Below are 21,610 nucleotides of genomic sequence, written 5' to 3'. Positions count from 1 at the left end.
GGATGTGTATTGGCAAGAATCTGGTGATATGATATGTATCATATTACAGGGGTAACAACACATTGCGATTAGGGGTGCACCGATTTCCTTAATTTTGCGGGATCGGCCGATTCTTTTACGTCAAACTGATCTTATCTAGTGATCTTATCTACCTCCGCAAAGGTCTGAAAGTGCTTCTGCACATATGCATACTTCTGCATGACTGAGCGTGCTCAGAGCACGCTTGCGCGCACACACACTGAAAAAAAGCCAACTTATATTTTTTGGCCTAAAACAGTGATTTAAGTTGGTAAAACTTGGAAATATAAATTATTGACATTTAGGGCAATAATGTAAGTTAGCACAACAAAGGAAGCCAGTTTTCTGCTCAAAAACAAGTCTGTGAGTTGTTGTTACTTATATCTTTAAGTTGGGGTTCAAAACAAGGGACAATAGTTCTGCTAACTCTTATTTCTTTGTTGTGAAATTCGGTCATTAGCGAATGCTAGCGGCTAACTGATGCTAGCGGCGCTGCTTGTTCAGCTACAAGAGTAGCCATTAGCTTGGCAATGCTAACTCAAAATTATGGTCGCAACATTAGCTGACATTTCATAGTGGCGTTACAATTGTGCGAATTCAGCACATTGCAGAAGTAAATGTAAAATTATAAGTTAGTACTTAGTTATAAGTTTGACAAAAATCTGAATTCAGAGTTGAGCAAACTCAAAAACAAAACTTAAAATATTTAGTTTAATTGTCCAACTTTTGTTTTTCAATAAAATAAGATTCAAACATTGAAGGTGTGAGTAAGTGAGAGAAAAAATCGGTATCAGCCAAAATCAGAATCTGCGGGTCAGGCTTATTAAAAATCGGTGATCGGTTATCGGTCAGAAAATTGCAATCAATGCACCCCTAATTGCAATATATTACGATAATCAAGGTGAAATATTGCAATTTATAGATATATTTTTTATATCATAAAGAAAATACACCACCATGTGCATAAAATCGTAAAGAAACAAACAAAAAAAAGGCTGGAAATAAAGGAAAAATCAAGTGATCACCAGAGTCATTATCCTCGGGGCACCATGAAGGTCTGTACAAATACAGTTTCTGAGTTCTTAAGTGGTTAAAAAGTACCTGCTCAGGTACAGTAAGCAGCTTCTAACTTTTTAAAACACTGTACGGGTGCAAAGTCATAGATATTTCTGCCCTCTCAGCCTCTTTCTGTGTGTGGACTGCACTGCAGAACATGCTGCCTTTGTTCTCATTGATCAAAGCTCTTCCTCAAACCCCTGACAGTCATCAGTCATACCGGACAGGAATTTCAACGCTGCCCTTTCCTCTTTTCCTTCTCAAAACACAACTCTTCAAAGCACGTCTAGAAGGAGAAGGAGGTTCCTTCTCCTCCTGTTTTCTTTCTAGGAATCAGAGCAATTAGCACTTAAAGCATATTCCCAAATCCACTGTTTTAGCATAACAGCGTGATCATTCAGAGTACACAGAGTTAAAAGCTGCTGCTGAAATGGTTATCTGAGCTGAATCTTTTGCACCGGAGCTCGGGGACAGCGTGTTCCAGTGCAGCTCGGCTTAGAATCAGCCCAGCTTTGATTAGTGACAATGCGGAGTTAATCAGGATGAGAGCGGAGATAGCGGCAGAGAAAATGCTTTCTAATCAGAAAGGGAAGCGGCCGGAGGGAACGCTGAAGCACCTCGGGCTCCCGGGGACCCCGCGGCTGGTCGAGGGCACGGCTGCAGCTTGTAGAAAACACACACACAGACGAATTTAACCAACACGGTCCCACAGGAATCCGTGAAATAGCCACGGATTTGCTTAACTCAAAATCCGTGGAATAATCACTCAAATTTCCGTGAAACTGACACGGATTTCGCTACAATGCAAGTTAATGACAGTCATATCCTGTGGCTATTCCAACATACAAAGTGATTATGTACATTCACTGAGTGAATATTTAGAAAATAAAACATATATTTCTCGCTAGAAATATGATCAAAATCCATTTTCATGCAGAAACTAAGTCAAAATATTGTTTTTTTTCCACTAAAAATGAGAGAACTGTCCGCCATGTTTTTTGTTCTGATAGCCGGGACCTTGAAAGTCACGTGACTTGGACACAAACCAATAGGAAAAAATATCCATGGAATAGCCACGGGATATGACTGTCAATAACTTGCACTGAAATCCGTGTCAGTTTCACGGAAATTTGAGTTAAGCGAATCCGTGGCTATTTCACGGATTCCTGTGAGACCAGGTTCAAAATTTAACATATATTCTATATGGTCATTGCATGGCTTTATTACTACTGCTTGGCCTAGTTTACAGAGTTTAGAGATAACTCCCAGGCCTCCTACGCAGAGCAGAAATATCAAAAACAATGCTGGTGCAGAGCTGGTGCACGTGCCATATGCTCCTCTGAACCCCTGCCCCCAACCCCTCAAAACAAATGATTAAACTTTCAGGAGGACGGACTATTTTTTGCCTGCGCACTATTGAAAATGCATACTTACAACACACACACACACAGGGTCGTGAGTGATATAACAGTGCTGCGAGCAGGTTGACAGCCCACGGGAATACCTCCTGTGAACACTGCAACATTCCTTAGCCCCATCTCCACTCATTAAATATGAAAGAGAGTGTTTCATGTTCTCACCTTTACTGGGCTCCACATACACACACACTTATGTTACTTACTTTACACACACACACTAACCCGCTCTGTCATTTTGCATATGCACACACACACACACACACAGAAATGCCGGAGATCAAAGGGCTGTCGTGTATTTCAGCAGTCTTCTTATGAAAAGCTTTTCTATTAAAATGTCCACCGGAGGAGCTGCAGGAAGCTTTCAGGAGCAGCAGAGATGAAGGAGAGACACTCTGCAGAGATTTTTAGGAGGTAAAAGTAAAAATGAGAACATCCAAAATGTCGATAATAAATATTTTAAACTTATTGCTTGTGTTTTTTGCCCATCTGGACTTTGTTAAAGCGTCTGTTCCTGTAGACAAAGGAATGGTTCAACTTTTTGGGAAAATGTGCTTTTTTAAAAGTCACTACAAGAGACTTTTGTGCGCCCTCTGTGGACAAAAGTGGTAGTGTTTTCGTCATAAAGATCTGCAGCTGCAAACTGTCAACAAACCTGCGTGCGGATGTTTTTTAGAGGTAAAATTAAAACAAGAACACCCAAAATATCAATAATAAACATTTAAAACTGATTTATGTTTCTTGCCCATCTGGACATTGTTTAAGCGATTGTTACCGCAATCTCAAAAATCAAAGGAATGATTCAACATTTTGGAAAAAATACTATGAGAAACACTCATTTTGTGTTGATTTTGGCGCCTCCATGTGGAGAAAAGCAGTAGTTTTTCCTTGGTCTGCAGCTGCCAGACTCCATTAAGAAAACCACTCGTTTTACTGCAGGAGGTTCTTACAGTATCAGTCCTGGTTCTGGTCTATTGCCTTTAGCAGGTTTTGATTAGCTTAGCTTAGCTTAGCTTAGCGATAAGACAAGCTACAAAAACAGCTATCCTGGCTCATTCCAAAGTTAAAAAAATATGCCTACCAGCACCTCTAAATGTGTTAATTAGAATTAGAGTCGTTGTTACTGATTCTTAACTTTAGACAGTCGAGACAGTTGTTTTATCTGGCTTTAGTGTTTCTGTTAAGCTAAGCTAATCACCTCATGGCTCTAGCTAAACAACCAAAGCAAGAATATCTAAATGACATGAGCAGTGGCTAATGGTAAATGCTAAACATTGAGTAATAGTAGCACAAGGAGAGTATTAAACATCAGTGAACTGACTCTGTAATATTAATTACATAGCAGTATCTTGCTAACATTAGCTAACTCACTGTTGGCTACTTGGTATTCCAGAGCAGTTAGCAGCAAACTGCCCGAGTGTATTGAACTGTGAAATGGTGCCTTTTTGTTGGTTATGAATTCAACTTTTTATTTACCAGAGAATAAATGTGCTAAGTGTTCTTTTAAAAGTTACATTCTGTAGCCTTTCACGGACAGATACAAGAGTGGAATCGATCTTCTCATCTAACTCTTGAGTTTATTTCACAAAATGTCAAACCTTTGCTTCAAGCTTTTCCGATACAAAGAGGTTAAGAACCACAGCTTTATTGCATGCTATGTTTCTCTGAATGAAGGCAAATAAGGACAGAAAAGTTGCAGTGAGTGTCAGAACTGAAGAGAGCTGCCAACCAGACGTTCAGTCAAAGTCTTATCGACTTGACTGTCTGTAAACATGATAAATGAGGCATATACTGCAGTCAAACTCTTCTTTTAACTCTTTAAATACAATGTAATCATTTCCTTATAGAAATTATCGCCAAAACTGAAAAGAAAATGACAAAATAACTAATCTTTCATAGCGAGAAACTGTGAAAACAGAAATATGACTTTATTCTACATGATTCAAAATAATAATAATAATAATAATAATAATAATAGGTAATTTGAGTTTGAGACCCATGCTATTCTCAACAATTGGGGTCGCGAGATGATTTCTGGGGGTCGCCAAATCATTTTGGAAGTCAACTCTGTCTTTTTTTGGTAGTTTTTTTTTTTTTTTTTTTCGGTAATTTTGTGTCTTTTTTGGTCATTTTGTTTCCTCGTTTTGGTCATTTTGTGTCTTTTTTTTGGTCATTTATGTCTTTTTTTGGTCATTTTGTGTCTTTTTCGGTCAATTTGTCTTTTTGTGGTCATTTTTTTGGTCATTTTGTGGTCAATTTGAGTCCTTTTTAGCTTAATTTTATGTGTAACTTTTTGGTCATTTTGTGTCTTTTTTGATCATTTTGTGTCATTTTGTGGTCAATTTGATTCTTTTTTGGGTAATTTTGTGTCTTTTCTGACAAATCCCAAAGTAGCAAGTTATTACTTTACTTATTTACTACAAGGAGTCTCTGGCTTGAAGCTGACTGTTACACACTCAGGAGGTCAGAATGGACCTTTAAACTGATAGCAAAGGACTTAGATTAAAAGTAACAATAAAATATAAAAAAATATATATAAATGCACAGACAGAGAGATGATTTAGTTGTTGTCTGCTTCATTATTTGTCCAAAATTTGTCGTATCAATTGAGTTTGAATGATCTGAACTGTGCTTGTGAGATTCTGTTCAGTGAGCAGGGGTTGTGGACAACATGCATGTTAAATTGGAGGTCGCGACTCAAAAAGGTTGAGAACTACTGACCTAGAGGAACGAAGCCGAGCATTGCTGTTGATCTGTGTCAGGAGGTTACATAAGTAAGTCAGGAGGAGACCCAGTATGGCCTTGTAGATGAAGATGTGCAAATGGAGTTTTCTGCATAGTTTTAGTGAGGGCCAGTTGACTAAGCTGTACAGCACACAGGGGTTCGATGCCTTGCTCAAGGGCACTTCACTCCTTGACCTGTCTGTCCTGGGATTCGAACTGGCAAGCCTGATTCTTAACCTCTCGGTCACGGACTGCCTATCTTCTTCACTGCTGCTGTTTTTCTTTTATTCCTTCTTTCTCATATGTTTTAGAATTTAATTCATTAAATGATCCTGTAATTGTTCCCCGTGGCCACAGTGGCCACTATTCAGCAGTCTCGCTTTCATGTGTTCAAATTCAGTTAGTTTCAGTAAGTTTTTAGAGTGAGTTTGCTAGTTTTAGTTGATCATTTATTTTTTTAAATGCTTTAGTTTTAGTTTAGTTTTTATTAGTTTTAGTTTTTTGTAATGGGGTATTTATTGGGTGGGAGATTAAAAGAGGTCACAGTCAATTTTGCCTTTATTTCCTTTGTCTCATCCATCTTCATTATGTATGAAAAAAGTTGACAAAGATGAAAACCAAAGACATTTTCACTATAATTTTAGTTAGTTTTGTAACCACACAATACAGTTTCAGTTAATTATCGTTATCATGTAACCTTTAACCCTTAAAACAAAGTCTGAAATCTCAAAAAAGCCTTTAAAGAAGTGAGGACCGGCCGAAATGTCCTCACTTTGCAAAAATGTCCTCACTCAGTTGGTTAAAACGTCTTCCGGTCCTCACTATGTAGGAAGTACAAGAACACACACACACAAACACACACACACACACTGAAATGCTGTTACTTCCACTGAGCTCTGTGCTGATAAATGCTGAACCTGGGCGGATTGTCTCTCTTTTGTTTGCCTCCACTGAACGTCGTGTGTAACCTCTCTGTCAGCAGCCTGCAATGGAGAGCCAACTCAGGACAAGGAGAGCGTGTGTGTGTGTGTGTGTGTGTGTTGATGTGTGTGTGTGTGTGTGTGTGTGTGTGTGGCATATAAAGCCGGTGCTGCTTATCACTGCCATGCTGCATGCGACCACGAAGGAAATGTCAAGCTGGTGTGAAATTTCCAGGTAGGAGCTCTTATGATGGAGCCCTGAAGCGAGGGGGAAAATGTTTGCAATCTCTAGTCATGCCACAACATCCATCCTGCAGTCACAGGTGGAGGGCCACTTACTGCCAGCAGGAGGCATCCTGGCATCTCCCCACACACTCTCTCTCCCCCACTGCCACTCAATATTATCTCCCTTCTTCACCTTATTTACCCTTCTTCTTCTCCTCCGTTTCCATCCTGCTTCCTCAAGTATCCCTCTCATCTCACATGCCGCCTCGCAGAACAGAACAGGCCCCTTTTTGAAGTTTCGTGCATTTTTTATTCTGCTTTTTTTCTAATTTGGTCGGAGCAGGAACAGGTTGGCAAACCACACGGCCCGCAGACACTGGGTGGATTTACCCGTGTCGTGTTTCTTTTATTCATTCTTTCTTTTCATCCGTCTTTTGAGGAGCAAAGCGTATCATTTTCAGCACCCCGAGTCTTTTAAAGTCACCGAAATATTAAAGTCCTTTTTCCCCGCCGCACTGTGCTGAGCTTCATTTATTTGAATGCACATTGAAGCAGTGAGAAAAACTCGCTACGACTGATTAATGAAGGTTTCCACTGGTCAATAAGCGGCACAAAATCCACTGTCGAAGGTCGGCGTGATGTTTAGGAAGCACTGATTTGAGAACAAACAATTGGCAGCACTCTCCAGTTAAGCACACAATATATAGACTTCCGTTCACATAAATGGAGTTTAGTATGCTGCTGTTGTGAGCAGCCGTTCAGGCTCCTACTTACTTTCTTTGTGAGTACAATCCAACCTCAATTATCTAAACCTCAAACTGAAAGCTTAGCCGGAAATAAAGTTTCTGAAATGCCACGAAAAGTGGAGTTATAAAACTGGCCTTAATTATCTGAGTTCCCTTTCTGAAATGTCATTGAATTCAAAGATATATACTTTGAAGGAAAATAGCTGTGATTTGTATATTCCATAACATAAAATGCTCACAGGTTGATCGCTCCTGGAATATACAGTCATGGATAAAAAAATATTAGAGCATTGTTTTCTTCAATTTCTTCTTCATTTTAAAGCCTGGTACAACTAAAGGTACATTTGTTTGGACAAATATAATGATAACAACAAAAATAGCTGATAAGAGTTTAATTTAGGAGGTGATATCTAGACATTTTCCATTGTTTTCCTGATAATAACCAGAATCATTATGAAGAAAACCATGGGAAATTATGCACAAGAAGGACACAAAATGACAAAATGATACAAAATGACTCCAAAAGACAAAAAAGACCCAAGGATACAAAAACAGAGACTAAAAAAAGACCCAAGAAGGACAAAAAACGGCTACAAAAAGGCATAAAATCACTTAAAAAAGATACAAAATGACTACAAAGGGACAATAAAATACTACAAAAAATAAAAAATCACAAAAAAAAAGATTCAATATGACTACAGAAAGACACAAAGAAAAGAAAACCATGGTAAATGTCTAGAAATCAGCTCTTAAATTAAACTCTTATGAGCTATTTTTGTTGTTATAATTATATTTTTCCAAACAAATGTACCTTTAGTTGTACCAGGCATTAAAATGAACAAGAAATTGAAGAAAACAAAGGTGGTCTAATAATTTTTTCCCATGACTGTATTCAGATTCCCCCAAAATTGATCAAAATCAAAGCAGCATATAACAAAAGATTATGGCTGCATAATGGAAAATGCATGCTAAAGCAGAATAAGTACTTATTTGGCAAAAAACTCCAGCATGCATCAGACCAGTCTGCATCACCTACTGTTACCCACAATGCAACGTGCTCCCATCAACCTGCAGGAGAAACTCACAGCAAGTCATGATTTTCTAAAAAAAATTCTCTTACTGTGTCACGGAAACAAAGTTATGAAGATTTTATGTGAGCATATAGTTGTTATAACTTAAAATCTGTGATCAATTAATCAAACTGCTGCTAATTAAAACTTTGCTCAGAGTTCTCAGAGCCGTGAGGGACTGTGAGTTATCAAGATGAGCAGGCGGTCAGCGCCCACGGAGACACCCCGCTGAGAGCAGCCTTATCTCGGGAAGTCCTTTTGAAATTTGCCGCCGGCTCTGGTGCAGCGCTTAAACATGACATATGATTTATTTTGGGTATATCTGAGTAAAAAATCTCCAAATTCAGCATGGACCCTGGTGGCTGGTTGCTATCCTCTTCCTCAAAAGTAAAAAATAAAGGTGCTGAATTTTTCTCATATGTGGTTATCTTCATTCATTTATTTGTTTATTTTCTATTTGTTTTGTTTTTGTCTATGGGTGTATTGGATAAACTGATGTGTGCTCTGACAGCTGATATAATTATGCATCAAAGGAAAATCCAATAAAAATAATTTTGAAAGAAAGAAAGGTGCTGAATTTAACCAAATCACATGAATGAAAATGGTCATTAAACATTTTCTTTCTAGAAGTTGACGCTTGTTGCATAAAGTTTAAAAGCTCTAGTTTATTATACACTCACCAGCCACTTTATCAGGGGAAGTGTGTACCTAATAAAGTGGCTGTGTGGTCTTCAAATGCTTCAAGGTTGGATGTGTTCGTTCAGAGATGCTCTTCTGCAGATCTTGGTTCTAGCGAGTGGTTAATTGAGTTACTGTTTTTCCAACCATTCTCTGTAAAGCCTGGAGATGGTTGTTACAGTAGATGGTTGTTCGTGAAACACTTAGACAAACAACCATGCCACGTTTTAAAGTCACTTAGGGTGCTTTCACAACTCAAAGTTTAGTTCGTTTGAATCAAACTCTCATGTGGTTAAATCCTTTGTTACGGTTTGTTTGGTTTCTTGTGAACGATCCAATCGTACTCTGGTGCGGATCAAAACAACCAGTCTGAGACCACTTGCAGAGACGGTCTCTAGTGCCGTTTGATTGCACTGTGAACATAATCCAACCAGAATTTGACCCAATTAAAGGAAACAAACCAAAACTCAGTGGATTGTGGGCTACCTGTACGGCATTTTGTGAGATGTACATAGATAATAGCATAAAGAGGAAATTCGTGTCCTTCAGGTACACTGTAATAAATTATTCTGTAGTCATTTCATTTTACTTAATATATTTGATAAAATGTATTAAATATAAATGCATCCGTGATTTTGAGGCAGTTGTTTAAGTAACTTTAATATAAAAATGTTTGAGATAGAATCTACTTATTTTGATCACATTAAATATAATCTTTATGTGTATGTTATTTGAAAATCAAGAGAATTTTGAATGAATCCAACAATTGAATTAGTCTGTTTGTAATTGACAGGCACTTCTAACATAGTTAGATTTAATAAATGATATTGCATGCAATCTGTTGCCTCAATTTTATTGAGTAGCTATTGTTTATCTTTTTTTACAGTGTAGATTTCCAGCCTTCGCACATGCCCCTCTCACATTTTTTTGTTTTATTTGGTCCCCTTACATTTCTGCACCAAATTCCAACATTTCCAAACCAAATGTATCAATTTCACTCAGATTGCGACCAACCAAACGGACGTGGGTTGTGAAAGCGCCGTTAAATCACAGTTCTTCCTCATTCTGATGCTCAGTTTGAACTTCAGCAGTTCGTCTTCACCGTTTTTACAGGCCTAAATGCGTTGAGTTGTTGCCATGTGATTGGCTGATTAGACATTTGTGTTAACGAGCAAGTGAACAGGTGTACCTAATGAAGTGGCCAGTGGGTGTAAGTCCTGTTTGACCCTGTTAATGTGGAGCTGTTACAGTATGAAGACAGAGTCAGCGGACCTCTCTGTGTGTTTCTGTAGCAGCGACTCTGCTGCCCAACTGAACATTAATACACTCAGACCACCTGTGAATTCAATTCCCACCATGTTCAAAGTGATATATAGCCGTGTTTTCAGAAAAATGAAGCCATTTATTTTAGGATTATCCAGGGTTGCAGGTCCAACCATGAAGATCAGCAGAAATTTTACTGCTGGAAACTTCAGCGAACCCTCTGATCCTCTAAAAAGTTAAAGAAGTAAACATCTTTGAATCTCCCATCCTTTTATTCTCATCACTATGATTTGTTTCTCCCAGGAACTGCGTATAAGCACGACTACAATTGCTGCCTGTGACTCACACATGATATTTTCAGAGTAGCTGAACATGCTGATGAACAGAACTCAATATTTCCTCAATCACTAAAACCTGTGATTCAGAAACTCGGCTCGCTCCCGAGTCAACAAAGAGCCGTTTTCCTGGTTTGTGGGCTGGTATTCACTGTCCTGCTCATCACAATCACAAGCACAATCAGCAGAGTTGTAAAGAAAAAGACAGCGTGTGCTTCGTGGGAAGCTAACCGTTCCTGTCAGATTCAATATCTTCTGAGCCTGGCTGAGCTTGTTGAGGGGTAAACACGACTTGGCAGAGAAAATCTCACCTGCAGGACGAGGAATTAGCTTCTGTTTCACTAGAGGGGGCGTAGAGTAAAAACACATGCATGTGGTCATGGTTTGGACACTTTCCTGCCAATGCATCACACTGATCAGCTGGTTATAAAGGCAAAGGCAGGCATAAGAAGCCTGCTCACAAGTAAACATGGATGTTAATAATGATGCATGAAAAATGTGCAAAAACTGCAAGTTTTTCTGAGGATGTAAATGCATTCAAAATATAGTTTTCTGCACCATTTTTCAACAAATACTAGGTGGAACACGAGGCCGTTCTGTGCATCGCCTTAGCCAGTGGTTCCCAATCTATTCCTTGAGGGACCCACATTTTTACCATTGCCAACTTTGACGACCCCCCCATTGTCCAGTGCTTCTATGAGGCCGAACTCAATGTGACTTTTTAGGTGAGGTTACCGCTCAGTGAGGTTACCGCTAGGTGAGGTTACCGCTAGGTGAGGTTGCCGCTAGGTGAGGTTACCGCTCGGTGAGGTTACCGCTCGGTGAGGTTACCGCTCAGTGAGGTTACCGCTCGGTGAGGTTACCGCTCAGTGAGGTTACCGCTAGGTGAGGTTACCACTAGGTGAGGGTACCTGTGTATACTGCAGGAGGGATGTTACACATGTCCTTATTCTCGCGATATAGCCTTTATTTTTAAACTTTTCTATCGTGATTTTTCTATTCAAATAAATGAATAAACATTTATTGTAGCCCTTTTTTAGTTGTTTTGTCCGACTAATGAATTAAATGCTGACTCATCTATATTTAACATATTAGATTTATTACATCCCTTAACTCAAGAGGGCTTCACGACCCCCTGTGGATCTTTGGAGCCCTCTGGGGGGGTCGGGCCCCCCCGCTGGGAATCACTGACCTAGTATTAATGTAAAATCAATGCGAGCATCAAATCTAACTTTGATTTTTATCTCACTTTAATCTAACTGTTTTTTTGGTTCTACTTAGTCCCCGATGGACTTTTTTAGCATGTTTTTTCAGGCTTTTTAGGTGATGTTTGTTTTATATTTGCTCCAGAGTCGCATCTAACAACACGGGAACTCTGCAGCCAATTGGGCAAACAAAGAGTATAATGGCATCCATATCACCTCCACTGATGTTGACTATAATAACAACAATCATAACATTCATAGTGGATAATAATATGATTTTTTTTTTAAAAGTCTGCACTCTCAGAGCACATAAATAGGGGTAAAAACAAGCTGTGGGCAGATCATGAAACTCATCTAGATGATGTTTAATAATATTTTTTTAAAAAGACAGAAAGCTGGTTTTTCAACCGCCAATAACCTGGAAACAGCTCATTTTCTTATGAAATATCTATTATATATCATCCTGTGTTCCAGTGGCACATTGTGTTAATCCATGTTTATAGTGTTGAAAGGCTCATTGATCATTAAAACACCTGAGGATTATGTTAGCACAGCTGTAAACTGTTCTGTGCTAATTTGAGAAGCAATAAAATGATCCTTCCTCAGGCTGGTTGAGTATCTAGAGCAGGGGTGGGCAACCTGCGGCTCCAGAGTCACATGTGGCTCTTCAGGCCATCTGCAGTGGCTCCCTGTTGCTTTGACAAACCTTTATCCTATAGACAGAAAACATATATATATTTTAGTCGACTTAAATGTGCATCACAGCCTATATAACCATCTGGCCCTTTGCCCTATCCTCTACATTTTTCCCCAAAATAGTTACAAAAGAAAAGACAGATTCGTTTACATTCACTACCAGTGCTTCACGATGAGTGATTTGCTTGATTTGCAGCGAGAAATTAGCAAATTACTTTCATTATAAGGCTCAAAGATGCGGCTCCAGAGGGATTTTTCTTTCTGTTTTTTGGCCAAAAATGTCTCTTTTCATGGAAAAGGTTGATCTAGAGGTAAAGGTGGAGATTTGTACACGTTAAAATGAGTATTTCTACCCACTGTCAATGTCTTTACTATACTTTCGATTCACTCTGTAACTCATTTCATGAATAAAACAGTTCCATGGACAACAACACAGACATTTTCTGGGTGACCCCAAACTTTTGAGCATTGAGCAGCCCGCCCAAGTAAAGACTAAGTAGACTAAGACTAAGTGTGGAGAAAAACTGTCGGCAAAGGTTTTCTGTTGTACATTACTTTGAATGTATCTTACTGACAGACGCCTGTTGACTTAACCCTTTATCAGGCAAAGAACTATATTTGGTAACTTCAGGTAATATTTCGAGAAAAAAGTTGCAAATTTACTAGATTAAAGTGGCAAATCTACAAGAAAAAAAGTCACAGATTTAAGAGATTTAAAGTGGCAAATCTGTGCAAAAAAAGTCGGCGATTTACGAGAAAAAAGTGGGAAAAAAAGCAACTTTTTTTTCCCCCCAGATTTACCATGTTAACCCTTTATAGGGCACTCATTAAAAAAATACTTGCAAATTCCAAATTTTAACCCTAGAGAACATTGGAGGGTATTACATAGCCAGAATGTGTAAAAAAAAAACATACGAAAATAATATTTTGAGAAAAAAGTTTACAAGATTAAAGTGGCAAATCTACGAGAAAAAAATGTGCAGATTTAAAAGAGATTTGAAGTGGTGAATCTGGGAGAAAAAAGTTGCTTTTTCCCCCACTTTTTTCTCATAAATCTGCGACTTTTTTCGCACAGATTTGCCACTTTAATCGAGTAAATTTGCAACTTTTTTCTCTAAATATTACCTGAAGTTACCAAATATAGTTCTTTGCCTGATAAAGGGTTAAAATCAAACCTGTTGGGGCGTCCCGGTGGCTCACACTGGTAGAGCGCGTACCATTAAGGCCGTGTGCTTGCTGTAGCGGACCCGGGTTTGAATCCGGCCTGAGGTCCCTTTGCTGCATGTCTTCCCCTCTGTCTCCCCCTTTCCATCTGTCACTATCTAGTAAAGCAGTAAAATGCCCAAAAAATAATCTTAAAAAAAAAAAAAAATCAAACCTGTTGAGCTTGTTGCACCAGTTGGATGTGCCTGGAGAACCACAACTTGAGGAGCCCAGGAGGCGTCCTGACTAGAAGCCTGAACCACCTAAACTGACCCTTTTTGCCGTAAAGCAGCAGCGGCGGCGGCTCCCTCCGGATGTCTGAGCCTGTCACTCTCCCTGCACGGCTGAGCCCAGCCAGCCTACCGAGGAATCTCATTTTATATCTCATTCTTTCGGTCGTTACCCAAAGCTCATGACTTTCCAGGCCCCGGCTGCAAAATCTGATGTACAAATGTATTCATTGAGTGAAGGATTCTCTTATCACGCTGCTGTCAAATCCTGGATTTACTGTTGTGCGATCCCCCTGTGGAAACACTGCTAGAACTGCTGTTTGTTTTAATGTATGTATTGGACTCTGTTTGTGTTTGTCTGACGACGAAGCTAAACTGAATTGAATACAAATCATACAGGAGCAGGCAGGGAATTTAAAGCCATATACAGTCATGGAAAAAAATATTAGACCCTTGTTTTTTCAATTTCTTGTTTATTTTAATGTCTGGTAGAACTAAAGGTACATTTGTTTGGACAAATATAATGATAACTAGAACAATAGCTTATAAGAGTTTAATTTAAGAGCTGATATCAAGACATTTAGCATGGGTTTCTTGATAATAACCAAAATTATAATATACAAGAAGGACACAAAATGATCCCCACCTTGATATGAAAGTTTAATGCGAGTTTTATATGAATGGCCCTTTACCGTATTGTGTGTGGAAGGTCCCTTTAATTACTACTTTTTTTAATTTTGTGTCTTTTTTTGGTAATTTTGTGTCTTTTTTAAATAATTCTGTGTCTTTTCAGTCATTTTGTGTATTTTTTTGGTCATTTTGTGTCTTTTTTAGTAATTTTGTGTCTTTTTTTTAGTAATTTTGTGTCTTTTTAAAGTAATTTAGTGTTTTTTCAGTAATTTTGTGTCTTCTTTGTCATTTTGTGTCTTTTAGAAGTAATTTAGTGTTTTTTCAGTCATTTTGTGTCTTTTTTGGTCATTTTGTGTCTTTTTTTTAGTAATTTTGTGTCTTTTAAAAGTAATTTAGTGTTGTTTCAGTAATTTTGTGTCTTTTTTGGTCATTTAGTGTTTTTTTTTAGTAATTTTGTGTCTTTTTACAGTAATTTAGTGTTTTTTTTCAGTCATTTTGTGTATTTTTTTTGGTCATTTTGTGTCTTTTTTTAGTAATTTTGTGTCTTTTTAAAGTAATTTAGTGTTTTTTCAGTCATTTTGTGTCTTTTTTTGTCATTTCGTGTCTTTTAAAAGTAATTTAGTGTTTTTTCAGTCATTTTGTGTCTTTTTTGGTCATTTCGTGTCTATTTTTTTAGTAATTTTGTGTCTTTTTTTGGTTATTTTGATACTGCCTCCAGCGGCCCCCAGGTAATCTGAGTTTGAGACCCCTGGTTTAGAGCCTGATAAAACTGCACACTGGGAGACGTAGTGAAGATAAACTGTCATATTTTCACATCACAGGCCGACTCACATTAACCACAAGTGCATTCCTCCCCCCACCGGGAAAAAAGCTCTTGGTTCAAGTCTTTTAGAAGATGATTAACAAACCGATACGTCTACGCCGTGACAGGAAAAGTCAACGCTATAGACAACAAATCAGTTAATTGCGTCACTTTTCTGGCAACAGTGTTCTCCTCTGCTGCTCCATTTCAATGAGGTGTTTTTTTTACTGTTGTTTTCCTGCTAAATGCACCTGTGCTGGAGAGAGAAAAGGCCTGTCCTCACGTTCCCTCTCCTGCACTGTCCCACCGGTCCCCGTCTCAGAGCGAGCAGACAATAGTTAAGCTGCAGACTCAAAATGAGGAGAGAAAAAAAGTGAATTCACAAGCTTGTAGCTTATCAGGACATTCCAGGGACAGAGGGAGACGTACTGAACTGTGACCTGGCACTTATTCTCTCCTCTTTTTCCCTCCAAAGTTCTGGTTTATTTGGCGAAGCTCTGTGTGAAAAAAATAAACTCAACAAAAACACACACACATACAGTTTCTCCTCTCCTGCTTCCCATCTGCAGGATTTCTTTCTCAGTGCGTCTTAGCGAGACCCTTTTTGTTTGGTGTTAAATAGGATAATTATGTTAAAGTGGCTTTGTTTTATAATAGCTGTTGATTTGATAAAATTATGTATTGGGATTAATTAGATTGGACTAATTTCTAACTCAATTAGAGTCCAAGCAGACCAATAAAAATGGAAAACAGACGTATGAGTAAAAAATTTTGGACCGGCGGTGTCAAAAGCAATTACGTGACTCTGTTTTGCTTCAAATTGCTCGATGTCAAAGTATCTCGCGACGCACTGATTGGAGAGCTAATTTGAGCATAATCAAATCTTAACAATTGCATCTCATTAAGCAGACAGTAACAAAAACAGCAGCAGAGATGGGAATTATAACATGAAATCTTCAGTTTGAGTGCAGTAACTCAAGTGACAGGAAACTAATCTGCACCAATTTTGACAATCAAGTAAATTAAAGACATGTGTTGTTGCAAATTGGACAAAAATATTCAAGGTTTCAGATCTGTGAATATGTGAATATTTACAGCTTTAAAAAAAAACATTTTTGTTTTCTTGGACTGACCGTTTTGGACCTCCATGTGTGCTCTGGGAGTTTTAATGAGCATTTTTATATGAATGTTAATACATATTTTGGACCAACAAAACCCCCAGATGGGAATAAGCACTGCTATGTATAAATAGAGAAAAACCTCAAGATTCGTGCTTTCTTAAAACTATTGGTACTTTAGGAAACCCTTTCAAAATAAAGTGTAATGTGAGGTTGAAGGACACTCAAACAAACAGAATGACTCACTGCTTTTATGGGGCCAGAACACCCAAAGTCAAAAAGGTTTTTCACTAAAAGGGACACTTTGGATCTTTTGAAGTGATTGTATGAGGCACTTCTCTATAGTCAGTGTATTATCTACAGTAGATGGCGATCAGCATGTCCCCAGTTTAAAAAAGGCAGTAACTCAAGTGACAGGAAACTAATCACAACAATTACTAAAGGACTATAAAAGACACAAAATGACTAAAAAAAGACACAAAATGACCAAAAAAGACACAAAATTACAAAAAGGGACACAAAATGACAAAAACGACACAAAATTACCAAAAAAAGACACAAAATTAGAAGACAAAATGACCAAAAAACACAGAAGACACAAAATGACTAAAAAAGACACAAAAAAGACACAAAATGACTTACAAAGACACAAAATGACTAAAAAAGAAACAAAAAAGACACAAAATGACTAAAAAAGGACACAAAATGAATTACAAAGACACAAAATGACCAAAAAAGGACACAAAATGACTAAAAAGGACAAAAAAAGACACAAAATGACTTACAAAGACACAAAATGACCAAATTGTTACGCTAAACACACAAGACACAAATAAAATAGAGTCCCACTAGAATAAGAAAAACAGAGTTGGATGACAGGATCACACACAATCACATTTATGTTGGTTTTTCTTTGTTTCTTTTTGGTTCAAAATGTTGATCCAGTAAGTCAGAATAAAAAAATCAGTTATCATCAGGTCATATAGGTGAGGTTATGCTGAAAAAACAATATACCAACATGACATTTAAACTTTTTTTAAGTGGTGTGTACAGGCAAGATGAAAAGGTTACAAAATGGACAAAAAAAACCCAAAAAGACTCCATAGAGTTAAAAGAACAAACAACACATTAGTCCGTCTCCCAACACTTTCCAACACCCGTCTGAGGCACCAACCACATTAATCCTTAGTTGAAGTTGTAAATCTTCAACACAGTTCCAACATATATATGATATAGTTTCATTTGGAAAAAATAAATAGACTCAGCATTTTCCTAAAAACAGCTGGGTACTCGAGTTTGTGGCAAAACATTACTCAAAAAAGAGTAAATAGCACATTTGTTAGGGACTATTTTTAGCTGTGGATTAATACATGTGTGGTGCTGCTGTGAGTATCTCTGGCAGCAGGACGCTGTTTGTGGGATCAACTCAGAACAAACTGCTGCCCACGTTAATGCTAATGAAGCAACATGTCAGCCAGAGCATGGAGATGTGTTGGTTTAATCGACAGAAGCTACAGTGTAACAAGCTTCTCCATACTTGTTAATAGGACCAATTCACTTTTAGTTTTGTTTCTTTGTTTTGTAATGAGGTTTTTTGACATTAATGCTGCATTAATGTGCTCCTGGGATGATTCTATTACCCAAGTTGGGGAAGTTATTCTTCTGAATGTGGTTTGTTCATGAGCTTTAAGTTGTAAGTGTTTAATTTTATTGCTTAAAGAGCATTTAAACAGCATATTTAAAGCTGATTCTAGTGTTTGTTTGACAGTGAAGAAGCTTTGTCCTAAACTTGTTGCTGCACCAGTAAATTCCTTAAAACCACGAAAATATCACTTAACCTTTTGGAGTCTTGGGCTGTTTTCAGAAAATAATGAAACATGCCCGGTGTAACTAATTACATTTACTAAGTTCAATTTTGAGGAACTTTACTTTGTTATTTTAATTTTATGTAACTTCATACCTATCTATCTATCTATCTATCTATCTACCTACCTACCTACCTACCTACCTACCTACCTACCTACCTACCTACCTACCTACCTACCCACCCACCCACCCATCCATCCATCCATCCATCCATCCATCTATCTGTATACTTGACGACATTTTAAGGCAAATATTGTACTAAAGCTGACAGCTTTAGTTACTTTTCAGGTCGAGATTTAACAAGAAAAAACATCATAAATTGAAATTAAACCTCATAACAGTATATTAAGTACTTAAAATAGCCCTACCTGGATGACAGTAAAATGCTGCATAAATAAATGCTTCAATAATAATAATAATAATAATAATAATATATTTGGAATATATAAAAAAATCTGCAGAACGAGTATTTTTACTTTGGATACTTTAAGTACTGATACTTTTTACTTTTACTTCAGTAAGTTATATATATATATATATATATATATATATATATATATATATATATTCTTTATTTAACCAAGTAAAAAGTCTTGTTGAGATCTCTTTTACAAGATAGACCTGGCCAAGAAAGCAGCATAAACACAGTTAACATAAACAATTAAATACAATTAAATACAAATCCAGCCATCACAACATCAGTGAAAGAGCCTCAAGTAGAGACTTATAAGGAGCAGTCACACTGACCAAGGGAAATTATTTCTTTATCCTTTAGAATCGACTTAAATTCATCAATCGTGATCAACTCAGACAATTTTAAATCTTTCTGCAGATTGTTCCATGATAAAGGGGCGTGACTAAAAGCTTTCTTATCTAATTCAGTTCTCACTCTTGGTACCAGCATCTGTACAATATTTTGTGAGTGTAGACCATGTTTAGGTTTTTTTTTCATTGAGATAGCATGATGTCAGAGGTCACATGGCCACTTTGAAAATCACCATAAAACAAAAAAATAGCCCAACTTTGCAGCATTATTCCGACAACTTCCAGACACGATATCCTGACAGACGTAGTGCCTATAGATTCCTTAGATCTTCTAGTTTCATATGATACTAGTATCTTCCTGTATTCCTCCAGTATAGAACGCTACGGGCCGTTGGAATGGTAAAAGGTAAAGTATCTTCTTCCACCACTGCTAATATGATGTCTGCAAGCTGTCTCCCCATGTTTTTGCCAACTTTTTGACTTAAGTGAACCCAAAATTTTTCTTGTCAAGAACTAATTTTTCCAATTATTTCAGCAGGGTAAGAAATCCTTCATGATACTGTATCTTATATCATATGGATTTACTGCCAAACTTTACTTATTATGTCAGCTGGCAAGAAATCCACTGCAGCAAATACACACACTGACAGCTAATTCAGCTACACACACACACACACACACACACACACACACACACCTTCCAATCTCCAGGCTTCAGGCATGCTCTGCTGGGGATGTTCTCAAAATACACCCATCAATCACGGCGAAGACAGCTTCGCCCGCCCCTCCCCGCCACGTCGCTCGAGACTGCTGCAGGAGTCTCAAGGTGAAGGAGGGCGCTGCGTCTCTGCCGTCTATAATCACTCACCTGTAGGACTGCACACACACTCTGTGGAGGAAAGAGTGTGGTGCTCACATTCGGTGTCCCCTAGAAAAAGAAAAAAAAACTTCCTGCAAGCCACGAAAATCACAAAATCTCTCTGGAAAGTCCCGCTGAGCCGGCTAAAGGAGTGAACTAGGAGACGTGGAGGAGATTTTGTAGCATCTACCTGGACGTGTAAGTGTATCAGAGTATCACACACACACAGGACGTCTTTTTTTAACTGCAAAGAGAGATAAGTAAAACCCGAGCCCTGCTATTTCCCCCGGAGAGAGGACAAGATGGGAGTGTTAGCCAGAGACGAGAATAACTTAAGTCTCTTTGCTCACATGACCAGAATGTAATTACACGTCTAGATTCGCTGCTCTCTGGTTTTCACACGAGCAAAGTCTGCCGGGACGCCGAGACAAAAAAAAAAAGGGGGACTCTAATACGATTAAAATCCTTCAAACCTGAGCATCATCAAAGTTATAATCCCTCTGTGTGTCTGTCACATACTGTACATCCAGTGCTGCAGCTTTTTCCCGGAGAGGACACGCTGACGTCTGATGAAACGCACTGAAATAGTGACGAGCAACATCTCACAGTTTTGTCTGATTTTAATTCACTTATCTGGGGGATTCTCGCTACCTGCTTTGGCATACCTGAAGTGGAAAACAGGCTGAATAAGTAAAGAATACAGTGAGGCAGCAGCAACGGGCATTTTGCTTTTTTTCCGCAGCCAACAAATATTTGGCAGGACAGGAAAAAAAAACAACAACTTTAAGAGTGGGGGGAATTAAAGCAAACAGCGAGGCTCAGTAAAGAGCCTGTCCTAGTTCTTTTCGTCTACCAAAACAAAAAAGAGGAGACAGGAGGACAGGAGGAGGGGAGGGGGACAGAGATGGATACGGAGGTAGAGGGAGGAGGTGGGTAGATGGAAACATGGAGGCAGAGAGAGAGAGAGAGAGAGAGAGAGAGAGAGAGAGAGAGAGAGAGAGAGAGAGAGAGAGAGAGAGAGGTGAGTTATGTAACGACACGGCGTCTGTGATGTCAACTGCTCTGTCTTCACTGGAGCCGACGCTCCTTTGAACATGCAGGAATGAGCGCGCCAAAGCGAAACACACACATTTCTCTGCATATTTTTTGACAGAATCTGGTTGTATGTGTTGCAACTGACTTTCAACATGAGAGCGAACAAGTTGTCTTTACCAGCGGTGGAAAAAAACATTTACTCAACTACTGTGTGTAAGTACAGCTTCAAGGTACGTTACTTGAGTATTTTTAAAAACATATTTATATGCTACTTTAACATTTTATTCCGCTACATTTTAAGGGGGAAAATATTGTACTCTTACTCCACTACCTTTGCTTGTTACTTGTGAATATGGGGATGGATGGATGGATGGATGGAGGAGGGAAGGGAGGGATGAATGGATGGAGGGATGGATGGATGGATGGATGGATGGATGGATGGATGGAGGGATGGATGGATGGATGGAGGAGGGAAGGGGTGGATGGATGGATGGATGGATGGATGGATGGATGGATGGATGGATGGATGGATGGATGGATGGAGGAGGGAAGGGAGGGAGGGAGGGAGGACAGGTTTGGATGGATGGATGGATGGATGAATGGATGGATGGAGGAGGGAAGGGGTGGATGGATGGATGGATGGATGGATGGATGGATGGATGAACAGATGGATGGAGGAGGGAAGGGGTGGATGGATGGATGGATGGATGGAGGAGGGAAGGGATGGATGGATGGAGGGAGGTGGGGAGGG

At 38.6% G+C, this 21,610-nt stretch overlaps 1 protein-coding gene across 1 annotated transcript in view; it reads right to left on the bottom strand.

The window, feature by feature from the left end:
* The window catches only part of magi2a (membrane associated guanylate kinase, WW and PDZ domain containing 2a), a 383,066-nt gene that overhangs the window by 88,657 nt on the left and 272,799 nt on the right, over nucleotides 1–21,610 (bottom strand). The window lies entirely within an intron of this gene.

Source organism: Centropristis striata, chromosome 22 (genome assembly GCF_030273125.1).
Source record: "Centropristis striata isolate RG_2023a ecotype Rhode Island chromosome 22, C.striata_1.0, whole genome shotgun sequence".
Taxonomy (NCBI): Eukaryota; Metazoa; Chordata; class Actinopteri; order Perciformes; family Serranidae; genus Centropristis; species Centropristis striata.
This window is presented reverse-complemented; position numbering and strand designations above follow the sequence as displayed.